Source organism: Sturnira hondurensis, unplaced genomic scaffold, assembly GCF_014824575.4.
Source record: "Sturnira hondurensis isolate 20B ecotype Veracruz unplaced genomic scaffold, ASM1482457v3 Scaffold0022566, whole genome shotgun sequence".
NCBI classification, from domain to species: Eukaryota; Metazoa; Chordata; class Mammalia; order Chiroptera; family Phyllostomidae; genus Sturnira; species Sturnira hondurensis.
In genome coordinates this window covers 3,850,409-3,868,385 of record NW_028095197.1, presented here as the reverse complement: position 1 = coordinate 3,868,385, position 17,977 = coordinate 3,850,409, and the positions used below count along the sequence as shown (strand labels likewise).

Below are 17,977 nucleotides of genomic sequence, written 5' to 3'. Positions count from 1 at the left end.
CAGCGCCTCAGAGCTCTCCCCTTGAAGGAAAAGCAGCTGGGGCATTTGTCCCCAGCTCTCACTCTCCTCGGCTAGGGGCTCCTGCCAGGGTGGGACACTCCTCTAGGCAGGCCAAGTGCTCTCCTGGACTCTGGAGGAAGCCCCAAGGCAGAGGGACACTGAGACATGCGCACTGATGGGGTGCTGTCAGCATGCATCCACCACAGAGGCGCCAAAAGCACAAGAAGGCCACAGGGAGGTGACACAAGGCACGAAGAATGCCTGCCACCGCCCCTCCCAAACAAGCATTATAGTCTGGCTTTCCACAACGTCCCCCTCTCCTTCCCAAATTCCTCTCTACCTTTCTTGCTCTCACCACCTGCCTAATGCTTTCTCTTCCCTGTCCAGTGGCACTCCCCACCCCACCCCCATACAATTTAATCTGACCCTAAAATAATCCTACCAACTTTCAAAGCCCTGCTTCAAACACCACCTTTGGGAAGCAGCATCACAGGGCGGGGGTGGGGGGAGCAGCGCCGGGACTTTGGGGCCCAGCGGTGGCCCAGTCCTGGCTCAGCCTCTCCCTGCTGCAGAGCCCCAAGGAGCTGCTCCGGGGTCCCGGGGAGGTGGGTGCGCTCCCTGAGCACCGACACACAGCAACCCGGCTCCAGTGGGGGCCTTGGCTGAGGGGAGCAGCGCCCTGCACCACCGGTCTCGCTGAAGCAAAGGCCCAGAATGTTCTGGCGGATGACTTCTGCCACCATGAAAACAAGAAAACACCTGCATGAAAGAGGGCAGCACAGGCTTTGACAACTAGATAAAACCTGTCATCTGCACAACCCTCTAGCCTGGTTGTCTGTCCCCAAAACCCCTACAGTCAGTCTTCCGCCAACACCCTTTCCAGTCACTGAGGCCTGTGTCACCCAATAAACGCAACCATGGGATCTGCACGAAACTCAGGCAGCTTCCAGAATACACTGGAAGATGACACTTTTTCCCTCCAGAAACGCGAAGCAGGGAGTGGGAAGGAAGCGCTCCCCTTCTCTCACAAAAGGGGAAACGTCTGGGTTTGACAAACTGGAGACGGTTCAGGTATGTGCCACCGTGGTCACATTGTGTGAATGTCAGTTCCCACTTGCCTCTGAGGCTGAAATATCAGAACTGACACTTGGGAGTTCTTCCCTGGAAAATGACAACAAGTAATTTTATCATAAACAAGTTAGCACAAAAGTTCTCCCCTCCTAATTTAATTTCAGGACAAACGATGCTAATCCTTTAATTATACAGTATGTTTATCTGTCAAATTGACTTTCTGCTGAAAAGCACTTTGCTGATAACTTATCTGCTCAATGAATTTACAGTGTTACAGAAAAATTCCCTTTAAAAAAAAAACAGAGAGTAGAAAACAATTCCTTTCACAAAGAAAGCACTATATAGGCTTAATCATCACCAGCCTCTACCCTGTGCCAGCCTCCTGCTGGACACACTGCTGGCAAAGCCATTTGGTAGCAGGGTCTCAGTGCTGGCCAGCCTGCGGTCAGCTACCAAGGTGTGTTTCCAAAAAGCCATTTGAAGATTGAATTGAATGGGAGCCACAGATAAAGTCTCAGATCCAGCTGAGGAAGGACCTGCTCAAAGGCTAGAGAATAAACTCCTGAGGCTAATGTGGTGTGAAAAATACAGTATTAGCTCTGGATGTGGGGTAGCTGTGGTTTTGGGGGAAGTGCCCTGGGAAGCTGGGGCAGGAGCTATATGATTCTGGCTAAACCCAGAACCTCCATGCAAGTCACTTTCCAAAAACAGCAACAGCAACCTCTACCTTACGAGAGGGCTGCTGGCACTGTTATGAGACTGTTGTCAGCATATGAAAGCACTTTGCCAAGCATAGAATAAATACATGATATTCAATAGAAGTGGAGTATTATTTGGTTGCTGTAATGAGTTTACTTTAGAGATACACAGAGCACAAGTGACTGATTTCAGCTCATTTATCCCAGCCCACTTCCCACACCACAAGGCTTCTTAGTCCTTTGGGAACCCCAAGCAGAGGCGAGCTGACTGAAACAACCTGCACATTGGCAAATATATTCTAAGCAAACAAACAAAAAATTTAAACCTTGCTTAGGGAGTGTCAGTCTTTGTTATTAGGAGACTAGTCAAATAAGCTGTGAAGTATTCATACAATCAAATAATAAATTATTATAAAAATAATAAAAGAGAGTTATTTATACTGCCCTGAAAAACACGTCGATTTTTGTCCCCTGACAAAAGCTTACTTTGCAGAATAGTACTATTCATTCAGGTAATATCAAAGTATTCATATATGTGTATTCATATACACACACATATATATACACATATATGAATATATAAGTTTTCATAAGTATATAGAAAACTCTATAACGTTACACAAAGGAGATAGAAAGCTAGAGGAATAGGAAGGGATAAAGAGCTTTAATTCAGTATTTAGTTCCAATTTATATGCTACCTAAATTTTTTAACATGAGCTTGTATTATTTTCATAATATAAAATGGGAAAATTACTGTCTTATTTCATATACACAAACCCAGACAAAGAGTAAATGAAGTGCGTTCTTGACAATGGATGTCTATCTTCACTATAAAACTCTTTGGAAGTCCTGACTGCTGTGGCTCGGTGGGCTGGGCCTTGTGCCGCAAAGCGAAAGGTTGCCAGTTTGATCCCCGTCAGGGCACATGCCTGGGTTGCTGGTTCAATCTCAGGTTCCTCCACATACAAGAAGCAACCAATTGATGTTTCTCCCTTACTTTGGTGTTTCTTTCCTCTTTCTCCCTCCCTCCCCCTCTCTCTAAAAATGAATAAATCAAAGAGATGGCAAGTAGGGGGAGGAAAAATAAATTAAGTTAGGAATAGAGGAGAAATTGATGCCGCAGCATTCTCGTGTCTCATTGGTTTGGGTGTCCTGACGTCTCTGCAAAGAGAGAACAACAGTAATTGCAGACTTCACATGCCCAGAAGAGCAAAGCAAACCAATCACTTGTGAAGAGTCCAGTCATTCAGGGTGGGGAGTCCTGAGAGAAATGTCTTGTATGAGTCATCATAACACACACACACAGACACAGACGCACGCACACACACGACTATTACTACTACTACATTAACAGGGTTCTCAAGAAAATCATAAAGAAATGAGTTTCCATAGAGTAGTATTTACTTCAGTTAAGGGAAATAGAGTAGGAAAAGGAAAATATTATTGCTCTTTGCTTTTTTTTTTTAATTTTATTTTTTTATTTTTAGAAGGGAAGGGAAGGAGAGAAAGAGAGAAATATCAATGTATGGTTGCTTCTGGTGCATCCCCTGCCAGGAACTGGCCCCTGCTGGGAACTGGCCTGCAACCCAGGCATGTGCCCTGACTGGGAATTGAACCTCGGTGGCGTGGTTCGCAGGATCGTGCTCAATCCACTGAGCTACACCAGCTAGGGCTGCTCTTTACTTTTCAGGGTGGGATCTTTTTCAGAGCAAAGAAACAGACATTAACTCATCTACTTTATAATCATGATATGCAACTTTAGATCACTGAAGCCATATAGAATGGCTGGTGTGGCTCAGTGGACTGAACACCAGCCTGCAAACTGAGAGGTCGCCAGTTCAATTTCCAGTCAGGGAACATGCCTGGGTTGTGGGCCAAACCCCCCGTTGGGGACATGCAAGAGGCAACAGAATCTCTTGCACATTGATGTTTCTCTCCCTCTCTTTCTGCCTCCCTTCCCTTCTCTCTAGAAGTAAAGAAATAAAAAAATCTTTTTTAAAAAAAAGGATGCTCACAACAAAACATTTTTGCCTACCTGTCATCCCCAGCACCTAGCAGAGTGCCTGATATACAGTAAGCATTCAATAAAAGTGTTCCAACGTGATGAACTTGGACTTAGGGAGACATTCTAAACAATCTGCTATGCTGCTGCTTCCCACAATGATTCCCATCAACAACAAGAAGGGGCTACAAAGTGGGGAAAACACAATAGAGCTTGGAATTTCTTTTCAAACATACTCCTTCCTTTCTCTACTTGCCCTTAGGAGTTTGGGAGGTGGGTGCAAAATGTTAAAAGATAAGCTTTCTGGCAGGAGACCAGGAACAGTTCAAAAGGTACTATTGTACAGCTGTCAGCTCAAGGAACTGTGCCGCAGAACTGTAAGAATGATATGGGAAACCTGTGATTTAATCAGCTGCAGGCTCGTTACCCATATAGCGCAGCATCCATCCATCAGGATGTCAGGTACATATTTCATAATGGGGGGTGCATTCAAGAGTTAGGGCAAAAGTTGAAGCTGGGAGCTATAGTTTAACCTGAGCACTTCTCACCGGTGGGAAATTTTATGCCGAAGGCAGCAACATGGTCTCTTACCTTTAGAAATAAAAAAAAAAAAAGGAAACCTACCATGCCCTGTGGAGAAATCCCACAGAGAACTGACATTAACTGACTTGCTGTTCCCTTTTCACCCTCTGGCCATGAAACTCATTCTGTGACCATCACGCGTTTCACCCTCCAAAGAACTAATTTTGCATTCACATACTAACCTAGCTGTCCTTCCAAAGTGGAAGGGGAGGACACAGGCCCCTCACAGAGGCCTCTCAAGGGAAGGCAGAGGCATCAGACTGAGGGCGCGGCTCACAGAGAGAGAAAACTGAGAAGCAACTCAAACCAGCTAACAGCCACTACTAACCAAGCTGCACCACTGTCTTTGGGGCAGTGAGAGAACTAAACTAGCTCCTGTCAGCATGGCCTTGTCCTTGTAAAGCGGTCCATCAGAGTAGCACAGAAATTGAACTCCTGGCGCCAGTTAGTGCAGCCAGATCACAGGCCCACATGTCCCCTCAGCCTGGAAGAAACACAGCCACACTGACGGCTGGTCAGCCCCCCAAAGCTGTGCAAGGAAAGGGGTAGATTACTCTGTTCTTCATTTTCCTGCACATCTCCTTCTCAACGAGATCGCAAGTCTATGCCTTCTCCTTCCTTTGTATCTACGTCATCACCAAAGAGTCCTCAAAGAGTTAAAGATGATTTGTGAACACTTACTGACCAATACAGTCCTATCTGAGTAGCCAACTGAACACAAATCAGACCACACCACATAAAAATGCACCTTATTTAAGACATCCAGAGAACAAATTCCACTTATTTTATTCTGAACTGCAGTGAAAGATCAGAGTTTCAAAAGTCTATCACGTCAGTAGCACAGTATGCAAGGGGAGAGACTAAAGAGAGTTGAATAATGTGATAAAAGTGAACGCCCCTTCCCCAGAAGATGAAAGCTTGCCTCTCTGTCCCTTTACAGATGGAGAGAGTCAGCTACAAAAGATGGATCGTGAAAATAATCGCACAAAGAACGAGGTGTCAAGGGAGGGGCTGAGAGCGGGCCAGGCAGTCCCAGCGCTCTGGCCCCTAAATGGCACTCTCCCCCTCTACCTGAGACCTCAGAGGTGTCACTGCTCCCAAACAAATTACAGATGCCCCAAGAAAGTTCCTTCTGCAAACAATATCTCTTGCTAGACATAAACACCTCCTTTCAAAGCTTGAAATTTATTAGCGCCCAAATGATGTTTATGACCCTGGGGCTTGTGATCCTGTCATGGATTCTATCAGCCAAGGAGACTGGATTAGCTCATGGGCGCAGGCATTTATGGCTCTGAAGCGAGCCACTGTTCAAAGAGTGCTGAGGACAGATGGAAGTGATCTGCCCACAGGTGGGTGAGGGCCACTGGAGCAGGAAGGGCAGGCGGCTGGCTGAAAGAACGCCCAGGCCCGAGGAGAGAACACCAAGTAACGGCACCGTCAGCACTGCAGCCCACAGCCAACCGGAAGCCATGACAAAAGAAGGGAGCCAACCAGAGAGGAAAGACATCCAAATGCGGGCGCAGTATCAAAAGTAGCAATATTTTTCATTGAAATAAAAATGCAAAAGATGAATAAATGTCAGTGGGAAGTATTGCTCTAGGAACTTTCCTAGTTATTACTATATACAAATACAAGAGGAATAATTTTTTTTACATTATGGCTTAACTTTGTTTTGATTTTTTTTCACTTTTTAAAAGCTAGCAATGTTTGCATATTTGAAATGCAGTTTCAAGATTTGTGAACTTAACCAGAACACGTCAAAATATGAAAATTTGGATAAATGCGGAAGATTATTCACTCAAAGTCCAGGAGAGAGAAAGAAGCAGAGAGTCTATTGAAATCTGTAGAAATCCTACATCCTCCACAATACAGGCGAAATAAAAATATATTAATCACACAGGTATTCTATCTTCTGCAATGATTGTTCATTTTTGTTAACTATTGTTCATTGTCATAAAGAAAATACAATGGGACAGAGGTGAAGAAGACACCTAAATTATAAACTTAGGCTTTTATCTTTGGGCCCTTTCTCTAGAACATAAGCCATTGTATTGGGAGTCACTGAGAAAACCTTTTCAAATCAAGACGTCCAGATTTATTTTCTGGGTAGCAGGTTCTGAAAGACCAGGCTAACCCTGAGTGGTGCTCCAGAGCTCAAGCTGCTTGAGAGCTGGGACTATAGCTTTATGTACACACATTTGGATATTATTCAATGGATGAAAAGCAAATGTGCAGAATCTTGGGTAGGCTGAAGAAGATGAAAAGAGCATGGTCCCTCCAGTTTCAAAGAGCTTTATGGTCTTAGTAGGATTCAAGACACTTGCTCAAATAAACAGACATATATGAATGCACATATACAAAATGACAGTGGATTAAATATACTCACTATGTATTTCCTCATAAACACTTATAGACAAGAAATTTATAACCTATGGGTGTGTGCATGTGTGTGTATGTATATACGTATTGTCCAAAATATGTATAGATGTGTCATATAAGAGTATGCAGAGGTCTTCTCCACAGTGACATACAAGGGGGGACCCCCAAAACCCAGAATAACCTTCTAGAGGGCAGGCCCCTTGTAGTACAGGCTTCTCCCACCAGGTGAGTGTTCTAGAAACCCATCTATATCAGTGTACCATCTAGCGTTGTTGTGAGAGGCTGTGTTCAGCTTCAGAAAATTGTTTTTTGAAGATTCTTTCAACCCACTTGCCCATTTCATGTTGGGTGATGTATGAGTGCACCTGCCAACACCACACTGGGGGTTCAGCAGTTTTTGACAAAAAACAGCATGACCCCTGCACCCACCCTCTCTACTCACCCGATCTCATCCCAAGTGACTTTTTTTTGTTTCCCCAGATTGGAAAAGTCCTCAAAGGGAAACATTTTCCCGATGTGGAAGAGATGAAACAGAAAATAGCAGAAGCACTAAAAGGCATCAGAATAGACAAGGTCAAAAACTGTTTTGAGCAGTGGCAAAAAGTCTGGATAGGGGTGTTGCATCAAATGGAGAGTAATTTGAAAATGACTAGTGTTTAAGCATATAAGAATAAATACATAATTTTTTATACATTCCGGGTTTGGGGGTTCCCCCGTGTGTGTCCAAAGTCTGTCCTTCTGTTCGATCGCCCATTTGCTTTCCCCATTGTTGTAGATCACACAAAGCCAGTCTTAGGTTGTTCATCGATTCTGGAGGTACAACAAAGCACTGTTGGTAAAATACTTAGTCACTCTCTCTTATCCTTCCCCAAACTTACCCTATGCCCAACCGACGACAAATGAACAAATGAATGATATTTAAGACATTTCTCTTTACATTTCCCCTTACATTTTTGTTTACCTGTGGAATTCCAGCAATACTAATAACTCTACATCTGAAAGTTATCAGATTAGGACAGGTATCAAGACAGACCCAAATACTCATCTCCGGGTTGCCACTCTATATATCATTTTATATTATCAATCAAGTTTCTCAACTTTCTGTTTTATGTTTTAAATTTTTTATTTATTTATGTTCAGAGAGAGAGGAGAAGGGAGGGAGAAAGAGAGGTAGATAAACATTGATGTGTGAGAGATAATCAATGGGTTCCCTCTTGTTCACCTCCAAATGGGCACCTGGTCCACAACCCAGGTTGTCTCCTGACTGGGAATCAAACCAGTGACCTTTCGGTTCACAGGCTGGCACTCAATCCACTGAGCCACGCCAGCCATTTAAAGGCTGCTTTACATTTTAAAGCAGCATTCTGGGAAGGAGTTAAACACCAGAATGATGAGAAGAGAACCTCTGTTTTAGTTTGAAATCTGGGTTCTCCCAAATCTTTGGAGAAGGTTACTTACACAATTATCAAAATAGTTTGGGGAAAGAATGTCGCCTTTATGATCTGGATAATCTGCCATGATTACCCCATGTTCTTACTGAGGGCCTAGTGGTGTGTACCATGCGGAAAGACATTCTCAGTCCTTGCCCTTAAACAACTAATGAGAATATCTACACGATAGTGGAGTCATTGAGTCACCTCACTGCGGCCCTGTTTCTCTACCTCTCTGTCCTAGTGGAGACCCGGCCTTGGTTTTCCTGGGCCAGCGCTAGTTCCTGCAGGGCAGGGGCCGTCCGCTGGGTGAAGAGGAAGAAGGCCGCCCAGGGTGGGTGTGATGGAGTTGTGAAGCCAAGCACTCCTGCTTGTCTTGGAAGAATCACAGTGTGCCTGCGGCAAAGCACTTAACCTATGTGTGTCTCCATCTCCCATTTGGAAAGCAGGGTAATTATAACCCCCCTGCCTTACATGGCTGCTGGGAAGCTTCATTAAAGTTTGTAAATCACTTCAGAGATGAGAGTGACTGCTCATTGCTGCAGCAGGTGGGACATCTCCGGCCCCTGTCCTCCCTCCCTCGCTCCTGGCGGCTTGCTTCATTTTACGCCAGGGAGAGAAAGTAAAGTTCTTCCCATGCCCTTTTCCTACTCATGTGCAATATTCAAATGGAAACCTGCTATCCCATTTTCCTAAATTTTCTGTGTTTTCAGTTCTCTGTATTTTTATCACAACTCAGAAAGCATTAATATTGTTACATGCAATAACTTAAAATTACCAGTAACACCTTTGCAAAATCCTGCACAGGCTATGAAATTACCATCAGTAATTATTTCTATGCATCAGTTTATGCCCATGTTATGTCCAAGGCTACACGTCTATGAATTCGAAAACAAATGAATCAGATTTGTTTATGAAATAAATAAATTGACTTCCTATATAATACCTTGCCTATTCAGATTAAATAGGCTTCTTTAATGTGACACTTTTCAAAACTTTTAGTAAATAATTACATGTTGTACATTCAATACATTACATATAGTACACAGAATTTCCCAAACCTGTTTTACCATGAAAAAAAAAATCCCCTTTAAGATATTAAGGGTAAGGAAGTCTAGACAACTGAAAAAGGAAAGTATTGCATTGACTTGTAATTTACACCTCTTTGTTTCCTAAAATTGAAGGTCCACAGAGACCCTTAGCACTCTCTGATTACTCATGGGCTTCCTGCACCTCCCAAACTCTCCTGTTGCTGCGTCAGGGCTGCAAGATTGCAACTGGCATTCAGGAATGTGAGAGGAGGTGATGTGCCATTTCCTTCCAAGACAACTGAGAGTTGATGAGTCTCCTTCAACTTTCTTTTTGTTTGCTGGGACACTCTGGAAGTCACATTTGAGATGATGACCTTCCAAGTTGAAGGGAATCTCCAACTCACCAGAGGTAGAGGACCCTCTGTCAACTCACATCAGAGTTTACCGTGAGCAAGAAATACACTTCGGTTGTGCTAAGCCACTGAGATCTCTGTTATTTGTTCCAGCAGCACAACTTAGCTTATCTTGACTAAATGGCATCATGGCACTTCTACATTTAACAAATATATCGTGAATGCATCTCCGTGTCAGGCATGATGGCTGAGTTATCTTATAATGAATGTACTGCAAAACTGCCCAAAGAAAAATACATAGACTAAGGAATGACTGGCCTTGGTCATTGAAAGGAAAAGTGCCAACGCTGGGTGACTTTTGCCTTTACAAGCCTAACAGTTACTTCAGAAGTTGTTCAAAAGTAAGCTTAAATACCAAGAATGCAAATTTACCCAAATTAACCAGTGTTTTACTGTCTGAATGAATCCATACTTTCCTGAAGACCAAGTGTTTTCTAAGTAAGATTGGAAAGCAGCATGTCCAGGAGTATTTCTGCCATCCTGTTTATGTACATAGGATTCTTGGCTTAAAAACACTGCATGTCTAAAAAGAACACTGAAAATGGCCTAACATATATTCAAAATCGTCACCAATCCTCATCCATCAGTGCTGTCATGCTTTTGTCATAATTAAGCAGTGTGTCTATGAATTTTCTGGCTTAGAGCTACTTCATAGATCGTGGCTCTTAAGAGATTCATAACTTCCCATGACAGAAATATTCACGTAAGATACAATTCCACTGCAGTTTTGCACTTCGATTCAACATCTTTCCATCTATAACTGCCTTTTCATATGCTAGTAAATTGGGGAGGAAGAAAAAAGTGGTGAGGGACATTGAGGAGAAATGCAGAGGTGGCCTGTTAGTTCACTGGTCGTCATTTTGAGTGGCAAAAAGTCAGGATTCTGAGAGCTACTCCGCATTCACCTGTTTGAATGCCAAGGATGTCTTTTCAAAGATCAGCAGGCTATTGACAACCATAGTGATCCAAAAGAGTCTGGAATCCCAACTCAGGCTGTCAGGCAAACCTCACACTGTGGGGGCAGGGGGGGAATCTTTCATTGGTTTTCTGTCCAAAGCCCTAATCAGCTCATGACTTTGCTGAGTGGAATATCCATGGCCAAGGCTGTGGTGTGAACCTCCCATTCTGCTGCTTCTCCACCCACTGAAGCAAAGAGCGCTTTTAGAGGATTGTCTGGGGAAGGTTGTTTCCGGTCTGTGTGTACTGGCCAGGGTTTAACCTCCCTTAGAGAACTCCTGGGAATGTTACCGAACAAAGGGTCCGAGGGGGGGGGCAATACTTGGCCCACCGAGGGATGCCAAAAACTGCTGCAGAAAATAGGGACCCCTCCCAAGGACGATACACTAATATCTATAGGGCTCTTCTGTCCGCCGCCAATTGGAAACACATCTCTCAATGCCAGAGATTTGTGAAAAGGAAACAAAATGTTTATTTAATGCTATTCAGGCCTAATGCCTTCCTTAAAATATTAAAGTCTTTAAGGGTATACACCTACACACACACACACAGCGCTCCCTTCTCCCACTGTCCCAACTCCGGGTACCGTAAATCAGGAAAAGAGCACACGTCCGTTTTCAGGTCGCTGGCACGTGAGCTGTGTCGCCTGCCTGTCCAGGCAGGATCTCCAAGTAATCCAAAGTCATGCGGCACCTTCCACTGGCAAGAGTTCTTTGTACCAAGTTCTAGTCAAAGTCTCTCCTAGTTTCCAGGCTACTCAGCCAAAGGGAGCACGCCAAAGTTGCGTGGGCCTCTTCTACCAAAGCCGCACTCCACCAAAAGTGCGCGTCTTTCTTCTTCACCTGGCCGCAGGGATCTCCATTCTGGCATAGCTGCGTGGTCTTCCCTTCCACCTGGCCAAGAGGGGGTCTGCACTCTGCTGAAACCTCGTGTCTCTCCCCCAATGGCTGCCGTGTCTGGGTTTAAATCCCCCGGTGCCCATCTTCCTCTGTACCCCTATTTCCGACTCCTCCCACGATCAGTTACACCTGCCAGTATTTCTGTATTATTATAAGTTTACTGAGCTGCCATTGTTAGTCTGGGCAGGTATGGTCATATGTCCTAGAGCCAATCTCCTCCAAGCCCCCACGCAGGCGCTGTAACTCAGGGGATCTGCCCCCCAGTCCCATCTTGGGGGGAAGTGACTTCATTCCCCTAGCTCCAAGCATGGTCATAGCCATTTAACATATCCAAGTGACCCGCCAAAGGCTATAGATATGTTAAATGACCAGGCCATGGATTAGCTGCAGGGCTGTGGCTTTGCAAAACAGCCCTGCATGTTCCTGGTCTATGTGTCCCTTCCCCCAACTCACACCTTGGGAGTGGGGTGAGGACATCTTAATATTTCCTCCAATATTCCTGTACACTTTGAGTTCTGGACACCATTCTAAATCTTTTCTGGGCCCCCCCTTGGCTGCACCCTGTATCAGGAATCCTCGCGGAAGCCACAAATGACAGTCCAGTTTGGAATCTGGTGCCCTGGGCAAGAAAACCACGAACCCTGCCTGGGCACTTTATCTGCCAGGCAGGCCTTTCAAAGATAAGCTGCTCTGAAACCGAGGTCAGGGTTCGAATGAGCCATTGCAGCTTGGCTCTTCCGGCTGCAGCTCCCAGGGCCTGGGACGGGTCTGGTTATATGCATTCCCTCTTATCCTTCTCCTTTTTTAGCTCACTGATAACTTCTTTAACATCGAGTTAATGCCCACAGAAGTAGCTAAGCAGATTCCCTTTAAACAGAAGTATAAACTGTCATTTAGTCTTTGATGACCATTAGCTTGCCTTTGGTTTTTTTCTGTTTTTTCTTTCTTTCTTTCAAATTTCCATAGGACGTATGAAGACCAACCCATCTGACATATTCACGTGCCTCTTCTATAACACTCTCTGGGCACATACTCGGTCTGTCCAGAAAATATTCAGCCATTTACTACGAAAAATAGACATTTCTTGAAGAAGATACAAGAAACATTGTACATAGGAGAGTGATGCCTCAGTCCCCTTCAGAGTAGGTAGGCACCTTTCACACAGTCCTCCCAGCACTGTCAGTCACCGATCTTTCTTGATTGCAGCCCGTACACATTCAGCATTCTCAGATGTTCTGCTTGTGGCAGGCCTTCCGGAACGTGGATCACTTTCAACAGATTCTCAACCACCTTTGAAGCGTTTGTGCCACACTTCTATTTGCTCTGTACCTCATCACATCGACCCTGAAAGCCTTCTGAATAATCCAAATAGTTTCCACGGAGGACTGTTGCAGCTTAACACAAAATTTGATGCAGACTTGTTGCTCTAATTGCTCATTTTGAATGTGACGGCCACCCAGTACACATGCTCATTCAGTGTGTCTACCACCCCACTGACTAGTACAGTGAAGTCATCATTGTTCACATACACACATTCCAATCCACTCTCTCTGGTGGCCAGGTTTACATGGATGTCACACAAAGCATTCTCGTTATATCGCTTCTCGGCCTTTTGGCTAAGATCAAGTGTAGCATTCTCGTTATATCAACAATGGCTGGACTTTTTCTGGCCAGACCTTTTGTTCCCTCTTACAAACACATGCAAACACAAAAGCAAATTCACGAGTAGGTGTGTGGATGAATGGATTTATCAATAATTGATTGAATAACTTTTGTTTTGCAAATAAAAATAATACTGTTCCCATTAATTTGATAGTTTTTTCTTTTTTCACTATTGAAGAAGGGACTCCCCCGCAAAACAGAGTTCATTTATTTTAAAAAATGTGCATTTGTTCTTACATGTTTAAAGTTCGGTCACTTTCCAAGTACTCTCCATTTGATGCAATAGACACATTGACATTTTTTTCCACTGCTCAAAACAGTTTTTGAACTCATGGATTTTGATGTCTTTTAGAGCTCCAGCCATTTTTTTGTTTCACCTCTTACACATCAGCAAAACATTTCCTTTTGAGGACTTTTTCACCCAGAGAAACAACAACAAAAAAGTCATTCTGGGTGAGATCGGAGCAATAGGGAGGGTGAGGCATGGGGGTCATGACATTTTTGGTCAAGAACTCCTGACCACTCAGGGAGGCATGGGCAGGTGTGCTCATAAATCACCCGGCATGAAATGGGCAATTGTGTTGATGGACTCTTTAGAAAATATTCACTGAAGCTGAACACAGCCTCTCACAACATCAGCTGGCACACTAATACAGGTGAGTTCCTAGAACACTCACCTAGTGGGGGAAGCCTGTACTGCAAGGGGCCCACCCTCCAGAAGATAGTTCTGTTTGGGGGGGGTCCCCCTCCTATACTAATTATCTTAACAAGTCAGTAGATCACATTCTAAGTCCTTATTCCTACTTCTTTATGCATCTATGCACACACATTAATTTTACATAAATGTAATCACATCATATTTGACAGAGATAAGCTTACTACAATCTTTTCATTCTCACCTCCCCTCATTTTCTCTATCCCCACAATTCATCAGTATCCCAAAGTAACCTAACACTATAGTCCTGTTTTTCTCTATGCTCACAACATTGTAAACTCAAAGACACACACACACCCCTACCTGGAATTTTATTGGTGTTCATTTATTTTACAAATTGAATCATTTTATACAAATTTCTCTGCTTCTTCCAATTTCTTATACTATAATACTTTGTCAACTATGATAACTCTAATTCAGTACTTTTAAAACCTAAAACTATATCTTGGTGAGATGACACCAATGATTTTACCAGCCTTTTCTCCACAGCTCCTTGTTCCCAGCTGTTGTCTGTTTGCGGTTTTGCTTTTGCCTTCACTAACAATGCTTCAGTAACTGTCCTTGTAAATAGAGCTTTTTATATTGATGTTTCCATTTCTAAGGAATGCAGTCTCAGGAATAGGCTGCTAGGTTGGGAAGCATGTGCATTTGTTAATTTTAATAGATCATTTTAATGGGTAAATTCATTAGAGCTTGCCTGTTTGTTTCCATAAAAACGGTGTGAATCCACCTTGCTACCAGCCAGGCATAGGTATTTCAGTCTTCGAAATTATTGCCAGTGGTATTTCATTGTTGCTTTAATCTGAATTTTCCTGGTTACCAGTGGGTTTGAGCACCATTTCAAAACCCTTTTATCCATATTGATTCACTCCTCTATAAATTGCCAATATTTTTATTGGGTTGGTTATCTTTTCTTATGTTGTCTTTCAAGTGGCAGACCGGCAAGGTGGGCAGAAGAAGACAGGTGGGTTCACAAGGTCAAATAACTGGAGGCAACTCTAGTTAACGATATTGTGTTGTACATTTGAAAGTTGCTGAGAGTAGATCTTAAAAGTTTTTATCCCAAGAAAAAAATTTATAACTTTGTAAATGTGAAGTGGTAAATGTTAACTAAACTTATTGCATTAATCATTTCACTATGTATGACAAATACTTATGTTGTATACCTGAAACTAATGTATAGTTACCTATCAGTTATATCCCAAATAAAAATTAACTGGGAGGAATATCCACAAGGAAAAGAGGAGGTGGGAATTGCAGTCAACTTTGCCAAAAGGCCAGTGATAACTAGAAGGAAGTTCTACTCTGTACGTAGATCTGAGAACGGGCATTAGGACATCATCCCCTTTCCCTGCCATGGCTCAAGTAGACTCTCCCGAGAGTTGAAGTGCTTAGTTGGCCAGAATTGTGGAGAAGCAGTTTGGTGGGGAACAAAGAGAGGTAGAGGAAAATGAAGAGGGAAGGAGAGGACAGCAGCACATGGTGAGTGTCTGCCCTGGGCCAGTTACTGGAGCAGCATTTCATAGATACGTCCTCACCATTCCTTCTACTGAACACACGTTATTGGTGGAGTTCTCATCTCTGTAGAGTCCCAGAGATGCCAAGTAACTTGTCCTACATCATTCAGTTGGTGAGGGATGGACCTGGGAATGTGACCCACGTCTGTCTCACTTCCACCGCGATGAAAAGGGAAGCTGAGCCCTGAAAAGTGGTGCGCTGAGCCCTGCACAGAATGGTCAGGTGGGTGACGGTTTCCATCACTGCCACCCTGGGAGGCCTTGTTCATGACTGAGTTCAGCTCCCCATCACATCTGTCCTTAGGCTCCACACCACCCTCATCTGGCCAGCCAGCTCCAATTTGGCAGTTTAGGCTCACAGTGTTCTTGGTCTTCAGTAATTATGAAGACTCTCTTGTGGGCATTATGCTAAGGGAGATAAGTCAGACAGAAAAAGAGAACTACTGTGTGCTTCCACTTAGACATTCAATCTCAAAAAGCTGCATGGAATAAAACAGAGAGCACGGTGATAGTCAGCGGGGCCAAGGGGTGGGGAAACAGGAGAATGTTTAAGGGCACAAACTTGCAGCGAGCGGATAAGTACGTTCTGGAGATCTAATGCTCAGCACAGTGCGTACGGACGACAGTACTGGCTTATGAACTTCAAGCTGCTAAAAAAGTAGATCTTAACTGTTTCACCACAAAAAAATGTTAGTTATGTGACAGTGATAGAGGTGTTATCTAATGCCACTTTCACAATGTTATGTGTGGATCGTATCTTACTTTTTTAAAAAGACTTTCTTGTGGATCAATTGTCCTTAGGGTGAGATGGTTTTAAAATCATCAAAATCAACTAATTAAAACAAATATATTGCCACAGACTGACTATCTCAGTTTCTGAACAACTGATGGTTACACACAAAGTTATTATTTACCAATTACCATTAAACAACGTGTTCTTATAATGAAAGGCAGCTGTGGAAAAGGGCGAATGTGTCCAAAGGAATGTCCTTGGAGTGGCAGCTTTGGGCACCGATGTAGAGGTAACGTGTCTATCCAGAGGACATCGGGAGAACACTGGGAGGGCTTGGGTGGCGACTGTTATTTTCTTCATCTGCAACTGAACAATTACTTAACTAAGCAATCCCATCGGTCTTGTCTCCCGGCTAATTTAGACTTTGCCCATCAGAGAAATCCACAAGACTCTCATTCTGAAATGAAATCCAGTTGAGCAAGACTAATCCTCCATTTAGAGCTCCAGAAAATAACCTTAATACATGAAACATCCTTGGGTTTGTCCACAAAGTAATTGATTGTGCAAAATAAGAAGTACTACTCATAACATGGTCGTTATCAGCACCGTGCAGGAGAAAGCACAAAACGGCCCACCCAGTGGTCTTGAAGGTTCACCCAATTGAAACACTCGCTTTGACTTCTCATTTTATTGTCAAGCCTATTACATAAGGGTGATTTGTGTTCCACACTAATTAGCTAAGAGGTTTAGACATTAATCCACTACCCAATAAGCAGCCCCTTACAGTGAGGCAGTTCTGGGGATGGGGAACAGTCTGGCTTTACTGGTATGGGAGCTCTCGGTGGGGGGGGCGGGGGGGAGGCAGCATGACATGCTCTCAAATGTCAGCTGAAGACACTCATACACGGGGGCCCTTTCCTCTGGTTCCCTCTGGGCCTTGTGGGCACGTCACCCAAGAGCAAGCAGTGTCTGCAAAGAAAGTGAGGAGTGCCACACTCAGTGCTTCAGGAGACAGGAATCTGTGTCTATCAGATAAGGGGCTAGCACCCAGAACAGGTAAAGAACCCTTACAACTCAATAAGAAGAAGAGAACCCAGATGAAATAGGGGCAATTCAAATTCTTCCGAGGGAGATACACAAATGATTAACAAGCACATGAAACGATGCTTGACATCACTGGTCATCAGAGAAATGCACATCAAAACCATAATGAGATACCATCTCGCACCTACAGGATGGCTACAATCAGAAAAGTCCGATAACGAATGTCGGCAAAAATATGGGGAAATTGGGACCTTAATGTACTGGTGGTGAAAACGTAAAACGATGTCTGGAAAATGGTCTGTCAGTTCCTCTAAAACTCAAACATAGAGTCACCATGCCACCCAGCAGTTTCACTCCCAGCTATACACCTAAAAGCAAAAATATATATATCCACACACACAAAAAAATGTGTACACAACTATTTACAGCAATATTAGTCATAATAACCAAAAGTGGAAACGACGCAAATGCCCACCGACTGATGAATGGGTAAACAAAATGAAGCGTGTTCACACAATGGAATATTATTTGCCACAGATAGGAATAAAGTCTGGATACACACTAGAAAATAGATGAAACCTGGAAATACTATGCTAAGTGAGACCAGGCCCAAAGGACCATACTGCATATGATTCTATTCATATAATATATGTCCAGAATGGGAAATCTACAGTGATAGAATGGAGACAGAAGTAGATCAGTGGTTCTTCAGGCTGGGCGGTAGTGGCTGGGTTGGGGAGGGACGAGACTGTGATAGCAGAGGGCTGTGAGGTTATTTTTTGAAGTGATGCAAATGTTCCAAAATATGACTACGCATAAATATCTGAATAGACTTAAAATCCTT

At 43.6% G+C, this 17,977-nt stretch overlaps 1 pseudogene; it reads left to right on the top strand.

Annotated features, from left to right (window-relative positions):
• The first annotated feature begins 13,058 nt into the window (after positions 1-13,058).
• On the top strand, positions 13,059-13,318 carry LOC118979902 (uncharacterized; annotated as a pseudogene).
• The last annotated feature ends 4,659 nt before the right edge of the window (positions 13,319-17,977 follow it).